We start from the raw sequence: 16,612 nt of genomic DNA, 5'->3' as shown, positions 1-16,612 counted from the left end.
ACCAGCAATGCACGAGAGAAACTTCTCCCAGAAGCTCACCAGCACTAGTTTTCACTTTCTAAACTTCTGTCAATTTGATAGGTGCGATATGATGGCTCATTTTTACTCTAATTTGTATCTTCCTCTCTGCTAGGAAATTTCAGCATGTTTTCTATGCTTGTTAGCTATTTGCATTTGTTCCTCTATAAATAGTACATCCTTATCTTCTGCCAATTTGTTGTCACTGTATGACTTGTCCTTTTACTTGTGAGTTTGAAAGAGATCTTTACATAATATAAATGACAGTTCTTTGCCACCTGTGTTGCAAATATTATTATAAAATCAATCCCTTGTCTGTGGGTACCTTTTCTAAACATAAATTTTAAATTGGCAAATTTTCTTTCCTAGCTTCTAAGTTTACAGGTAATATTAAGAATATCGTTTTACCTTACTTTCATGCCTAGCTGTATTGTACATATAAGCCTGTTTTTTACTTTAAAACCTCAGTTTGTTTTAAAATCCTGCCCTGGTTAAAAATTCATTGTATTAAAAATATTTCAACTCACAGAAGCAAAAACTAGAATGGAGGTGGCCCAAGCTGGAGGCAGGTAGAAATGGGGGGCTATGACTTAAAGGGTATAGTTTCAGTCAATCAGGATGAAAAATTTCTAGAGATTCACTGCACAAAGATGTCCATATACACTTAAATTTTTCTTAAGAGAGTAAAGTTCATGTTATGTGTTTTTTACCACAATAAAAACACATTTTCCCTAATTTTAAGGGGAAAAATAATGATGTGTCTTATTACAATCCAGGAGACACCCAAGTAATTTTCACAGAGAGAAAAATAGGCTAATTAAACAGTGAAAACAAGAATACGTAAATAATGTATGTATGTTTTAGACTCTGTTTTTTTCTTTCTTTCCCATTGTCTTCACCAATTTTTAAACCTTTTACAGAGGTTCACGGTTATCTTGTATTCAAACTGCCAGAAAAGTACCTTTAGATTAACATAAAAGGAAAGCAAGAACATTTCAAAATGTGGACATAGTCAGTGTGCAGAACAGACTGAAAATATGTAGACAATACTGCCTCCTCCCCTTCTCCTCTGATGGGTGTATACAAGGCAAACTATTTTGGGTTCACCCAAACAAGACAGATGGTTCAAATCTATTATTACACATCATCATGCTCTCTCTGACCAAAACTATTGTGTCAGGTAAATGGTGTGTCTTCGCTTGAAGCCATAATGTTGAAATATCACCTCTTTTAGTCCATTTATTTGTATGTTTTGGGGTGAGAAAGCCATCTGAAAAGTGGTGCAACATTTGAAGGGCTATTATGGCTAAGTTGTTAACTGAACAGACGCTGTAAGAGGGAACTCTGTATTCCACTAGGTGTTCTTGAAGAGCTTTAATTATTTTATGCTGTACATTTATGTCTTTATCAGGAATTTATTTTTATATATGGCGTAAGAAAATTCAATTTTATTCTAATTTTATTCTAGTTGAGCTAGCATCATTTATTAAACATCCTATTTCTTCTAGGTAGTAAATATATATTAAGTTTTTATATAGAGTCATATCTAGATCTGTATTCTCAATTCTGTTCCACAAATCTTTTTATCTATTCCTATGACAAAATCATATCTAACTATTAGAGTGATTTTTTAGTATGTTCTAATATCTATTAATACTCTCCCCCTCACTATTCTTTTATTATATTTTTTATTTTTTAATTTTACTTGTCTGTTCTCAGAAATCTATTCTACATAAAATTTTTAATAATTTTATATCCAATTCTCAGACCTTATGGAAAATCTGCTATGATGTTTAGGGGAGTTGCATTAAATGTATATGTCAATTTTGTGAGAATAAGAAGGTATGACATTAAATTTTCCAACCAAGTACATGAGAAATCTTCCAGTTTGCTCAGATCTTGTTCTATGGCCTACCATGATATTTTTATAGTCTACTTAAAACAGGTCCTGGCCTTATTTGTTAAATATGTTCCCTGATATTTTATTGTTCTAGTTACTATTATAAATTAATTTTTGGTTTTAAGTTTTAATTTTTAGATAGAGAAAAACTTGATTTCTGTCAATTTATCTTATACCCAGTCAATTTATAAAATTATCCTATTAACCCAATAAGTCATTTTACTAGAGTTCCTTAGACTCTCTGTGTACATCTTTATACTAACAAAAATAGTTAATTCTATCCATTTTTAATGTTTACTGCAATTATTTTATTATTCGTCTCTTACTGCATTACGTAAACTCTTCAGGATTGAATTGTGTGAGACTGATTGTCAGCACTAATTTTGCTAATTTTAATTGAAGTGGTTTTAATGTTCAGAATAATAGTTGCTTTTTAAAAGGAAGTAACCTTTGTTGCATTAGGTAGTTTCCTACTATCTTTATTTTATTTAGTGTTCTTATTAAGAATTGGTACATAATTTTATCAAATGCCTGTCAGTGTTGACTTACAGAATTTTCTCGTAATTTATTAGTGTATTACATATTAGATTTTTCTAATATTGAACTAGCCTCACATTCTAGAAATAAACATGTAAAAATCTATTCACATTTTATTTAGAAGTTTATCTTCTAGATTTTCACAAGAGATTAGTCTATAGTCATCTTTCATAATCTACCAGATTTTGATATTTAACAAGTTATTCTGGCTTTACACATTTCATTGGGCTTACCAGTCATTTCTATAGCTTGGAATAAGTTCAATAACACAAGTATCATCTGTTCCTTAAGGTGAGATATAACTCAGCTGGAACTCATCTTGTCCTGGTAGCTTTTTTTACGTTAAGTCTTTTCTCAGTTATCAATATCCCCCAGATTTATCGGACAACTCAAGTGTTCCACTTCTTCCTGAGTCAATTTTTGTGATTTATATATTGCTAGGAAATGTCTAGATTTTCAAACTTACTGTCATGAAATTGAATGCAGTGTTCTCTGGTACCACCTTACATGCACCTATGTGTGTGTTCAGGTCACCTCTCTCGCTTATGGCATTGCATATGCCTGCTTGCAGTCTTTTATCCTTAATCACTCTCAAAAAAGTTTATCAACTTCATTGGTCTCATCAAAGAATCAGGTATTTGAATTTCCTATATTTTCTTCTTTTTTTGTTCATTTGTCTTGTTTTCTATTTTGTCTTTTGTCTTCTTCCCAGTTCCTTTTGGGGTTTTGGGGGGTTTTTTACCTTGTGAGTACAAAGTTCCTTTGTTTTTCATTCTCTAACAACAAAATTATTTAGGGTTATAAAGTTTCTTTTTAGAACAACTTTTCAGTGTTGCTAAGTTTTGATTAAAGATGATTACGGCCCCAGTTTTCTAGACAGTCAAAGACAAACTACTATGGTCACATATGTCAAAATACGTAGACAAACTGAGATTCAAAACTAAGACACATTAAAAAAATTAAGATATTTTGCAGTAAAGGATAAGGGCATTTTCTGAGGGGAGACTATATATGCAACGGGAGCCAAGGTCAGGAGTAACTGTCATAGTGACTGTCTATCTAACACCCTCTCATACTGGGCCACAATTCTACAGTTGTATTGACACTACCAGTACAAGGCTGGTTTTCAAACTGGCCTATTGGAACAGAAAATAAAATCTTAGTATAATCACGAGAGTATTGACTAAAAGTGCACACAATAGGCAGAAATATGGCTAAGTGATCAAAGTACTGTCTTTGTCAGCTCCAGCTTCCACGACAAAATACCATGGTAATTATATTTTTCAAAAGATAAGATGAAATTCAGAAATACCAACATTTGTTGAAGTAGAAAACAAACACTAGTGTGGTGTTCTTGAATGTGGAGGACCATTCCATGGTTAACAAGTGATAAACCATCTTTAAGCTCCTCTTTTCAATTCAGATCATATAACCACCTACAGATTTTTATTACATCTTCTTGGCAAGCTTAGAAGAACAGAAGGGTGGAGGAAAAAAATGTATTTTGTATAGTCTGCCTCCAGAAGCTACAGAGTTACAGAAATTCTATTCACAGTGGGGAACTGTGAAAGCCTTTTGAGAAGTATGTTTGTACTGCCCTTGCAAAAAATAAAAAGTAAGATCCCTAACCTGTGGTTCCTCTCCGCACTCTTGAGGTGAAAGGCGCCTGCCCTGTCTCTGATTATAACATTTAAGCCTGGAGGGCTGGCTGCAGGATTCTATGCATCATTTAGTACTTTGATGCTGAACCGAATTCAGAGAAAAAAAAAATTGTCTCTGCCAGTCTGGGGTTGCTACTGACAAGGAGGAATATTGATTGGGGTGATGACAGAGTCCTCCTGGTTCAACTCCTCCTACTGGGAGGCTCTACCAGAGTCTTTCTAAATCACGATTACCTTCTGTGCTGCTAAAGACTCTGCCTCAACCAGGTCAGATAAAAGAACAAAAAGTTTTCCTAAAACCAAACCTGGAACGTGAGTGGGTAAGTGACAGTGTTTGTAGGGTTCACACGCATCCTTTCACTTTCTGAGCTCATAAAAGAACCCTCTACTCTGACCGTCTAGTGCTGCTTGAAGCAGGAGAGCTTGCAGCGAGGCTCCAGTCTGGCTTTTGTGACATCGCAGCACCAGGCTTAATTATCACATTGCATGACCGGTCACACTGAGTTTTGGTTTAGACAATGTGGACTTTGCTATCATTTAAGGATTCATCCAAGTAAACTTAAACCAGGTTCCCTAGATTCAAATCCTGGATCTCCTTATTTGTTCAGCAAGTTACTTAACCTCACTGTGTTTCAGTTTGCCCTGCTTTAAAATGAGATAAAATATAATTCATTTAATAGGTTTGTTGTGACAATTAAGCACTTAGAACAGTGCCTACCTAGCCCATAGTGTAACTGGATATGTGTTAGCTATTATTACTGCTTCAACATGCTAAGTATCTCCTCTAATAAACAGAACCTCAGCCTATTAGTAGTGCCTAGATGAAAAAGGCAAAAGTTACGCAATCCAGTACAGTTACTAAATACCTATACCCATCCTTTTAATATATTTTAATAATTTGTAAATGTTAAACAAAATTTCAATGAAAACTCAATTTACATAGTTAATTTATATGTTAGATTCCTGATTTTTTTTTTTACTGGCGAATAGTGTTCAAAAAACAATTACAGTTGCTTTGGTAGGCGCTGGTTTAGGGATTATGTATGTATGTATGTATTAAAGTACAATAAAGTAAAATCACCCATACTCACATCCATAATCCCCCCACCAACTCTAAGATCTTTATAACCCCTTTTAAAAGTTTGGTGTGAATTCTTTCTAAATTTTTACCTGTATTTTTAACAGACATAGTTATACACATGCTTGTGTGCGTGTGCGCGCATGCACACATACACACAACGTACACACAGTATGTAGTATCTATTTACAATACAGGATCATGCTGAACATATTAGTTTGCAACTTGTTCTTTTCCTTTAACGGTTATGTTCTGGATCTCATTCTGTGTCAGGACATACAGATCCACCTCATCCTCTTTAATGACTGCCTAGTAATCCATTATATAAATATACCAAAATCTATTTAAACATTTCCCTTTTGACATACACTTAAGTTGTTTCTAATTTTTTTCTATTATAAGCAGTGCTACAATCAACATTATTCTGCACAGATCATTGTTTGACTATTATTTAAGTAAGTGTGCAACCTCTGAACACATAGCAACTACAGGCAAGGAAGATAGCCCATAGGTGGGAAAGGAGATGACATATATGTTGCATTAAATTATACTCTAAAAGGAATTAGGACATTCACCTGTAGTTCAATTAATTTCTCCTTTAATTCTTTCATCTCCATTCTACATCCTTAAAAGATACAACTTTATGATAAATATTTTAATTTTTGTTGACAATATCCACAATTTACAATGACCTAAGAATTACCTCAAGATAGGCTACTTAATTTGATCTCCATTATACTTGAAATTTACAAAGAAATGAGCTGTGTTTATCAGGGATTTTTTTCTCAAACTGGAAATGTTTTGTTAATTTTGATTAAAATAAAAGGAAAGCAAGATTTTTGACCAAAATTACAACACCAAAGAGCATAAAAATAGAAAGTGTAAATCTCTCTAAACCTGGGTTTTTAAAACTTGGCACTATTGGCACAATGAGGATTGTCCTGTGCGTCACAGAATGTTTAGCAGCATCCCTGCCTCAACCCACCACAGGCCAGTAGCACCACCATCAGTTGTGACAAAAACACACAGGTCTCCAGACATTGCCAAACAGAATTGTCCCTAGTTGAATATCAATATCATCCTGCCTCTCAGAGAAAACTCTGTTAACAGTTTGGTAAATGACCAACCAGATTTTTAATGCAAATAAAACCTTCTTTTATACAACCGGGAACTCTCTATACAGGTAATCTTTAAAACTTTCTCTTTTCACTTAACAGTATATCATGGGCACCTCTCCATGTCAATAGTCATAGACTTAAGTATCTTATCCTTCTAACAGGTACATTTAATTTTCACTGTATGAATTCACCATGATCATCTATTAATGGACATTCCAGTTACATTTTTTAAATTTTCAATTGAAAGTAATGCTAGGGGGTGGGGAAGGTATAGCTCAGTCGTAGAGTACGTGTTTAGTTAGCACGCATGAGGTCCTGGGTTCAATCCCTAGTACTTCCATTAAAACATAAATAAATAAACTTAATTACTGCCCCCCAGAAAAAAAGAAAGCAAAGCTGCAATAAATCCACCTATACTTATGTCTCTGCATACTTCTATTATTTCCTTAGGAACTGCCAGATCCAAGAGCTCACACGTTTTTAATATCATATTTTTACAATAATTTTTTCAATATATTTTTCATATAAGACAACTGGTAGATTGACCTGGGACATGCATTTAGCCAGCTCTTCCCTAAAGAAACACACACCCTTTCTTCTCTTGCACATGGACATGCATTTTTCCTAGGTTGGGGGGTGGTAGACCATCCTTTGCCCTATTTTTAGTTGACTTAAACCTTTGATCAAGACAACAAAACCTTTTTCTTTTGAAGATAAAAACTGTGTGCTAAAGCAGATCAACTCATGCATGGCAGGGTGACGATAAAAACAGTTTTGGCTGAGAGAGAATGGTTATTGATGAGCTACAGGGAGAGGAACACGTTGGTCTTATTCCTCACCTTGTCAGAAGGGACAGCCAAGTTGTGAGGTTAAATTGAAGTTGGTAAATACACAATTATTCAGCTTGTGTCTTGGTAATAAATGTGCCTCTAGGCAGTGAACCCGCCAGTCCTCAGAGTACCACTTTGCTGATTAAGGAGATAAAAAGAGGATATTGTGGAAAGGGTCATTTCAAGAGTAATGAATCCTTATTCTGTCACTGTACTTTGCCGACAGGGAAAAGAAGTTTAACAGGGATGAGGCATCCTGGAATATCCAGGTGGCAACATGGAGCAGGACAAATCAGAGATGACTATTTCTAGGCCATGAAAAAACAGCAGAATCTCTGATGGCTGAGAAATGACTATACTGGTGAATTAAGTACATCTCAGGGAGAGGCCTTATTAAATTAGCCTAATACCTTATTGCATGATCAATAACAATGTATTTATTTTGTACTATGGCCTTGAGTGACTTTTCATTAGGAATTTAAATGACCTTAGAAAGCTACTGAGTATCAATTTAGAATACTTTCAGAAGATATTAGCCTGGCCTTAGAGCAAAAGATGAGTGAAAATGCGGCTCATTATTTAAGTCAGAAAGAGAATGTCAAAAAACATTTTGCCTTGGCATTGAGGGAGGTAGCTCAAGTTACGTATCCAGCCTAATGACACTGTTTTGTAGCTTTTGATTCCTGGTTACAGAATGACATAGATGAAAAAAGACAGTGCTTTGCAGTCCCAGCATATTAACCTAGATGACTGTTGAGCTACAGAAGGTTGTGAGATTGGGAAAGACAGAGATGTTGTCTGCCAGGATTCTGTAACATATCCTGTCAGTGATCCACCCATGCTCCCTATGATTTCTTTGCCATCTTCAAGCTCATGGACTTTCACTGACTTTTCACTCCCAGCAGCCAGCACCTGCTGCCCTCAAACTACCAGAAAGGTTTCATGGTACCTTAAGTGTCCATCCTGGTGGTAGCCCTGAACAAGTGATTGACAGGTGTAGACCAGACACTTGGGGCCAGATAATTAGTTATGGTGGGGGGTGTCAGAGGGTTAGGGGAGAGGGATCTAGCCTGTGCACTGTAGGATGCTTAGCAATATCCCTGACCTCTATCCACCAGGTACCAGTATCACACTTCTCCCAGTGTGGCAATCAAATATGTCTCCAGATGTTGTCAAATGTTCCCTAAGGGATGAATCATCTCAGGTTGAAAACCAGATTTAGAAGCATAAACATCAAAACTCCCTTGCTCTAATCAGACCATTCTCAGATGCCACCAATGCTGGCTTTGCGGCCCTTGAGGGATTAGACCCCCTCTGGAACTTTGCTCCCAGAGTCTTGCTCAACCTCCCTCCCTTCAAGCTCCAACTTCCCAAAACCCCGTTTAGTTCTCCCTGGAACACTTCCCAATATTCACACAGATCTTTGTCTCAGTATCTGTTTGAGGATGACAACCTAAGGTGGACTCAACTGAGATGCTAACTAGATGGTCAGAGAGTTAGATGATGCTGTTTTGAATACCTTTCCTGGCCCTCTTACTGTCCTCTCTTCTTTACTGTCCTCACATCCTTCACTGGATGTGCCAATTCCTACTTGGTCTACTTAAAAAAGGAGGAGGGAAAAATACTGTTATTTCCAATGCATTTTTTTCCTCTGTATATACTGACATTCTAATACCATTCTCTTCCATTCTCTCTCTCTCTCTCCCTTTCTCTGTCTCCTACAAACATGTTCTCCTTAGCCTAAGCAAGCATTCTTTTGTTTTCCTCACTTCCCCTTTAAAGCACCTTTAAAGCAGCAAAGTGACTTTTCTCTGGCCTCTGTGGCCTCCCACTTATTTCCAGATCTTTTTCTCTCCAGTCGTTCACCAGCCTAATCTCCACCCCCACCTTCCTTGGAGTGCTAGAGGTACTCTCCAGTCTTTTTCTCTTACTTTACCTACTTTTAATATGAATATTTTATCTAATAGTCATTAACTCTCTCTGGGTATCGGGTTTTTAAATCTTCACTTGTTATCATTTTTCATTTACTTTTTCCCACCAGGTTTCAATAAGGTTAAGAGAATGAAAAGGGAGAAAGTCCAGGAAAGTCTGGATAAGCCCAAGCAGTCTGAGATGTGAAATCTAGTCACACATATTCTAGGAGGAGAAAATAAATCAGGAGTAAGCCAGTACTGTGCCAGCGTGTGGCTGCTCTAAAAGAGAAAGCAGTGTTGTGAGCACCTCGTCCCTGGCTGCAGCTTTCCTCTAAATCCCTGTTTACTACTCCAGACTTTAGAATATCTTGAATGCCACTAATCTGGTGCTTTTTATTTTTACAAGTGGCCTTAAGACACATCTCAAAATGAAGATAAAAATAAAAATGATCCCCTTCTGATGACCCTGCTCAGCCAAACGAATAAAATCAATAAAAATGCAATTAATTTGGATTCATTTGGACTGAAGAATCAAGAGACAAAATAAGGAAGCATATTTGCCAGAGTATGTGATGTAGCTTTTGGCCAGAAATTCTGCTTCCGAAAGCATCCACCTTAGCTATAGCGGCAGTAATAAACTCCCTGTGTCTTACATACCCATAAATCCTTGCACCAACCAAGATTTCAATGGTCTCTTCTCTTCAACCCACACATAAAGCATTCCAGACACTAATTTAGAATATTAATTAAATCTCAGAAAATTGCATTGGGTTTTTCGATACTATTCTATAACCTGTATAACTATTTTTTTAAAAAACTGGATTATCTACTTCAAAGAAATTCCTCTTAATGTGACCTTTCTCAAAGAAAATGTAATAAAATGCCCCCTTTCCAAAATAATGATGATGCATTAGGAGGAGTTAACTTAGACTAGAACAGCCACCACAACTATATGTGATCAACTATAAATGAGGATTTCTAAAGTATTTTTTGCAGGTAGATGAAATAGATGAACATTGATTTTTAAAGGCAAATGTACTTTATATTGTAAAACTTTCACAGGTGTATTAAAAGGGCTACAGCACAAATTCAGTATGGTTCACTAGAAGACACTGGCAACTAGAAGCTGACTTTGAAGGGGACTGTGTGACAGTAAGAAGAGAGTGTTGAAGGAGCCAGTGGATGCAGCAGTGGATGGAGATGAAACAGAAAGAAAGCTATGGAGCCCAAGAAAGAAGAAACTAAGACGGGAGAGGGCAACAGAGGCACCGAGATGCCAGGTCAGAGGTATCAGAGAGGGAGCAAAGTCAAGAGTATCCTAAGTCGAAGAGAAAGGGTGAGAGAAACGCATACCCCCTCTGCTCTCATGGAGAGAGCAGAGTCCGTGTTGAAGATATGAGAGGGGATCTAATCTAAGCTAGGCAGGTGAGCAGGGAGCCAGGGACAGGTGAGAGAACACAGACAGCACTTAGAAGCATCACTTAGCTGTTGAGCCCTCCCCAGGGAACCTTATAGCATTTGCTTTCCTAATTCCTGAGAGGAACAGATCTCTCTAAGCAGGTTGAATTCAATGGTCACAGGATGGGCACAGGACCCCAAGAGAAACCAAGAGACTGAGGAAGAGCCTGGGACATGACTATTGACTAGAAACCCAACCTGTGTTGAATCCTAGAGAACCCTAGAGGTACCACAATAACCCCAGCAAGAATCCACTGTGATGCACAAACACTGAACAACTAAAGACTTCATTCACTTAGTCTATAAACATATATTGAGCTCCTCCTGTGTACCAGTCTCTGGGCTGGGAGCTGAGGCCACAGAGAGGGTGGATTCCGTAATGCTAGAGACCCTGAGTGCATGGTTCCTGAGTTAATAGATGGCAATGGGAGTTCTTGCACGGAGCAGCCTGTTTCACTGCAAGGATCCTAAATGAAATGGATCACTTCCTACTTATCATTAGAACTTAAAATGAATCAGGCTTAAAACAAATCTCAAAAATAATCAGATCCTCAGATTTGTGGTAACCTAAACGGAGTGTAAAGTCATATTTTATGAATGATAATAAGTCTCAAGATTTTGTGTTTTCCTCTAAGTACTAATATTAAGTATGTACATTTTGGAAAGTGCTGCACATTTTTACTCCAAACTGTATCTGAATTTAGTTTATTTCTGGTGGTGAAATCAAGCTACAGTTCCCTTATGAAGGGTAACTACACCACATGAGTTCATGAATATGGCAGAAGGAAAACTCACATAAACTAAACAAAAAAATTCAAAAAGCTGTGGTGAGCAGATTTCATCATCTAATGAATGGAATAGCTCTGGATTTGAATTATTTTGTGAGGATAAAAATTAACGATTTTATCCCTTATGTACTATCATCCTTTTTACAGTGTAGTTATTTCCCCAAAAGTGACTATAAAAACCACATTGTGTAGTTCGCTATTCATTCTTCCTCATTTACTTCCATATCACATTCCTTCAGTTTACAAATAGCAAAATTATTTTCTGAAAGTCTTTGCACTGCCAGCTCCAGCTGGGACCTGAAAAAACACACAATATACTTCCTGTCTCTCATATTATCTGCAGCTAGAGAGCTGAGAACATCCGTTTGCATTTTTTGCTGAGGATGCTTAAAGAGAGTTTTTCCTTCCACAGATTTCCTGGCTCCAAGCTGCTGATATACCCAAAGCAATATTTTATCAAGAATATCAAGATACTGAGACAAGTGCCCTTTTTTCTTCTTTCTTTCTTTCAACATGTATTTATTGAATACAGTATCCCAGGCGCTGTCCTGGGTGCTGGAGATAAAACAATGAATGAAACACAAGCCCTAATGTGAGAAAGGAAGCAGATAAACAGACTACTAATGGTAGGAATAGAGAAGTATCCACTGCCATAGGGACACGAGGGAGACACCCAGCTTTGGTGTCAGGATGGGCTGCACATAAAAATGATGTCTAAGTTGATACGTGAAGGACAAGAAAGAATTATTCCGGTATCTGGTGGAAGTTAGTGAAGGAAAATGAGTAGAGAGAGAATGAAATAGGAAATGAATAAAACACACAGGACTCAGGGGTCAGAACTCAAAATAATGTAATACATGTTAACAACTTCTGATCTTGACTGAAGGCAATGTGGGGGTGCATTTGATAGGTAAAAACATATCATATAAGCAATCTTACTATTTATTTGGTGGCCAATAACAGTGATTTTAAAGCAACTCTTTTTCCCTAAGCTGTACATTGGCTTCTATTTTTGTGATCCATTCTCTTTTTTCCAGTTTTTCTATCCCCTGTTCTTCCTATAGAGGATATAGAAAATAATGCTACAATGATAGACGAATAAACAAACAGAGTTCTTAATGCTTTCTGGTAGTGTTAATAAGGAACATAAAATATTTTAATGCTTCCTTCATGGCACCAATATAAAATTTCATTCCAAAAATTGTTACATCTGTGTACATACATAAAATGAAGGAAGAATGGAGACATGGGAATATTTAAGAAGAGTAAATAAAAATTCAAGAAGGCTAAATCCCAAGAATGTGCTGAAACATGCAAAATATACCATAGAAAACAAAGAGGCTGTTTTAGTTTTGGAAGGCAGAGATATAATTCCTGGGATCAATATAATAATATTGACAGATGACAAAGAGAAAGCAGAGCTACTCAATATTTATTTTGCTTTTATCTTCTGTGTCAAGGAGAAGGATTGATTGGAGAGGACAGAGCAAATATTGGGATGAGAGAATTGAAGACCAAGACAAATGGGAAGAACAACAGAGAGCCTTGTTCTAAATGTGTTTGAGTCTCTGCCAGCCATTGTTAGAGGTCTCTAAGGGGTTGTGTAGAAAACGGGAATAGTGCTGGATGATGGGGAAAGTGGGCTATCTCAGCTTCCAACAAGGAAAGAGCAGTGGGTGCCCCCAAACCATACCCCAGGAGTTAACAGCTCTGCCTGTGTATCTCTGTCCCCATCCACCTGTGGAAGCATGAACTCCAAGCCAAATTACAGGCACGTAGATTACTTTAAAATCCTAACCGATAATTCTGATGCAATGCCAGAGTGGGAACTCTGCTATAAATCTATAAGCCTGATGTCAACTCCAGCCAAATTTTTAAACATCTTATTCTGCTTGTTTGAAACACCAGTTTGTGAGCACGTGAAAAGTGAATGGGTGATTGTTAAAAGTCAATGTGGGATTAAGAATAGCAAAACATTCCAGACAAATTGTGTTTTCACTTTAATTGAGAGAAGTTTGTGTATTAGTATCTTCCAAAACCTGTTCCAGTTACACTAGTTCTACCAGATATTAATAGCTATTAATAAGAACAAAAAGAAGATTCCACGTTACATAAGCTTGGGAGATTCTGACTTTAACAAAGTTAAACTGATTTATTTATTAGGTTCTCTTGGAGTCTTTAATAATATACTGTGTATCAGATCTCCAGACGGGTTTAATAAGGAGACTCCCAAATACTTATGATCCTTCACCCCATCTTACTTTGCCTGTCTCTTGGAACCAGTGTTTCTTGAAATATCTACTACAAAAAAGTATTTTGGTGGATTTGAAACAGCACTTTTTATGCTATCTTTGGGAGAAATATGGAAGAATATTGGCTATTAATTTTATAGGTAGTTTATACCTGGTAAAATTACAGAACTTAAGAAGTGTTGATTGGGTGACTATAGTTAACCTAGAGGAAGAACTCGGCTAGTCATTTATTTAACCATTCATTCATTTATTCAAAAGTATTTATTAAATACCTCATATTTACCAGACACCATACTAGATATCAGAAATGTAACAGTAAGCAAAACAAACATGAATCTTGATATTGTCATATTTAATATTTTCATCAGTAATTTGCATGAGGTTGTGTACATTACACACAGCAAGTTTTCAAAGGCTCAGAGCTGGAAGGTATAGAGACTATGTTGGATACTGAATGATAGAGTTAAGGTTCCAAATCACTACTTGGCTAAAATAATGGGCAGAATATAATAAGACGAAACCCAATAGTGAAAAACTGTACAAATTTCAGCACATACAAAGAAGAGTCAGAAGTTTAATTGATGACAAGCTCAATATAAGTTTTAAAATGTTAACAAAGCTAAGGCTGTGCTAAGCAAAACATTGTGTGCATAAAAAGAAGTTTATAGTTCTGTTGACTTTTTATAGCTGAAACCAGACCAGAGGTGACATGTTTAACATAGCCACCATTAAGAGGAGTCATCATTAACCCAGAATCTACCTAGAGGGGAGCAACCAGGGTGATTGAAATCTCAAAACCAGTAAGCATGGAGAAAGGTTGCAAGAATGAAGAACAACACGTTTAAGGGGAAAAAATGGATGTTGAGAGTACATAATAGCTATGTTTAAATAAATAAAGGCAGGAATTGATCCACCTGCCATTAGACATTTCTAATAGCAGTGAGTAGAGTTAATAAGGAGTCTTTGGGCTCAACACAGGGAGAAGTTCGTAACAACTAACCTATCCAAAAATTTAGTAAGCTGCCTCTTCACTAAAAGTGTTTAAGCAGAGTCTGAATTACCACTTTTCAAGAATGTTACAAAATGTTAGACTGCATTTTCTCAGGAAGATTTCAAATTAGAACATTTTCCTAAGGTTCCTTTCAGCAATATAATTTTTCATCCTATCAGTGTTAGTGAGGATTCCTTCACCTGTAATCTGAACACCATACTTTCCTACCTCATTCATTCATTCACAGTCCCTTACTGAACCACTTAAATGTACTAGGTACCATGACTGGCACTAGACATCATAAAAGAATGAGACATGGTTCTTGATTTTTTATTTTATAATAGAATCATATTACAAGAGTGAGGAGAGCTCAAGAGAAGGAATGTTTTTTAGTCAATCATTTTGTTGAAAACTTGATTAATGCAAAAAGGTTAGAAAGGCTTTTTAAAGGAGAAGGCATTTGCACTGGACCTTGAATTAATCAATGTTACATGCTTTCTAAAACTTGACATAAAGTTGTTTTTAACACCAATTAGGACTCAATCCACCATAAGCATTGGCACTTCAATTCCTAGTATTTTTATAATGAAAAAGAATATGAAAACAAATACATGTGTGTACATGTATGACTGAAATATGCTGTATCTCAGACATTAACACATTATAACTGACTATACTTCAGTAAAAAAAAAATATATATATATATATATATTACTGGGGCATAAAAGAGAAAGGGGAAAAAAGAGGCAGTGAGTTTACCAGAACTCTTCTCAAGGAGAATATTTTATGTGGTTAAAAAGAATGCTAGTGATGAAACCATCCAAAGGGCATGCTTGTTCTCAGAACGCCAGAGTGGCTACACTTCCTTCCAAGGCCCCGAAACCCAGGGAACAGCAAGGCTATGACAGCAGGAGAAGCCACCAGTAGTCCCCTCCACCCTCACTCATGTGCTCAGTGCTTACCCTCTCCTCTAAATAAACGTTTAAAATGACTTTACAACTATCAGTTCACAGGAGCATAAAAGTTTTAGCCATCCCTGGGCATCTGTATGTCATCATTCTTCCTTAGTCAACTCCAAACAGAGCATGAAGTGAGGTTATTTCTTAGCTACCCCCCAACTATCCCCATCTACAACTTAGGCAATGTCCCTACACATGCAGTTTACAGTAAAGGAACCCCAACTGTTCCTGGAAAGAACATACTGGAGAGGGCGCAGAAGTTGGTGGCAGAGAACCTAGTTGAAGACCTGGATTTAAATCTTATTTATTAACTCTACCTTTGGACATCCTAATTGTCTCATCTGCCTAATAGGGTGTTTGTTAGACCCAGAGTGTATGTGAAAGTCCTTTGTAAACCCCAAAGCAATATATGTGTTAGTCTGTTCATAGGTGAAATAAATGGGCCCGGGCGCTAAAAATTTCGTATTGAAGTAATCACTTCTGCTCTATAGAAACAACTCTGGTTTATGATCTGGTTTATGTATGTCCAATGAAGTATATTTTATGTGATAATCACATTAGGTTGTTATAACCATTGTCTCTTTCAATTGTAATACCTCTAACTAAGAAATAATGGAGGTGTATTGACCAGCAGATAACCCTTCTTCATAATAAGTAACATCAGAGAGTATATCTTTCTAACATTTTTGCTTTTTTCAACAGTTTTTGGTATGGGTGACCTATTCTTTTAATGTTAGGCAGAATTAATTGAAGATACCATTTTTTAATGCTGCAACGCATTTTGCTTAAAAAAATAATGTGTCACCTGCCAGTTCATTTCTCATGAATATAATTATTCCTTCTTTTTGCAGTTGTCATTGTTCCATATTATTTCTTTATGAGCCACTATTTTTGAAATATAAATTTTCACCTGCTGTGTAAATGTGAACAGCTGTTGAGCTTGTAGTCCAGGAAAGGCCGATATCCTCCAGCCAAATTCCAAGTGTCGTGACTAGAAAAGCTATTACTTTTGATCTCATCACAGTGAAAAAGCACAGTGATAATCTAAGGGAGAAATTTTTACATCTTGCAGATATAACCTTTCTAGGTAAGCCAGGGTCTCGTGGCTG

Source organism: Camelus bactrianus, chromosome 2, assembly GCF_048773025.1.
Source record: "Camelus bactrianus isolate YW-2024 breed Bactrian camel chromosome 2, ASM4877302v1, whole genome shotgun sequence".
In the NCBI taxonomy this organism is placed as follows: domain Eukaryota; kingdom Metazoa; phylum Chordata; class Mammalia; order Artiodactyla; family Camelidae; genus Camelus; species Camelus bactrianus.
This window is presented reverse-complemented; position numbering follows the sequence as displayed.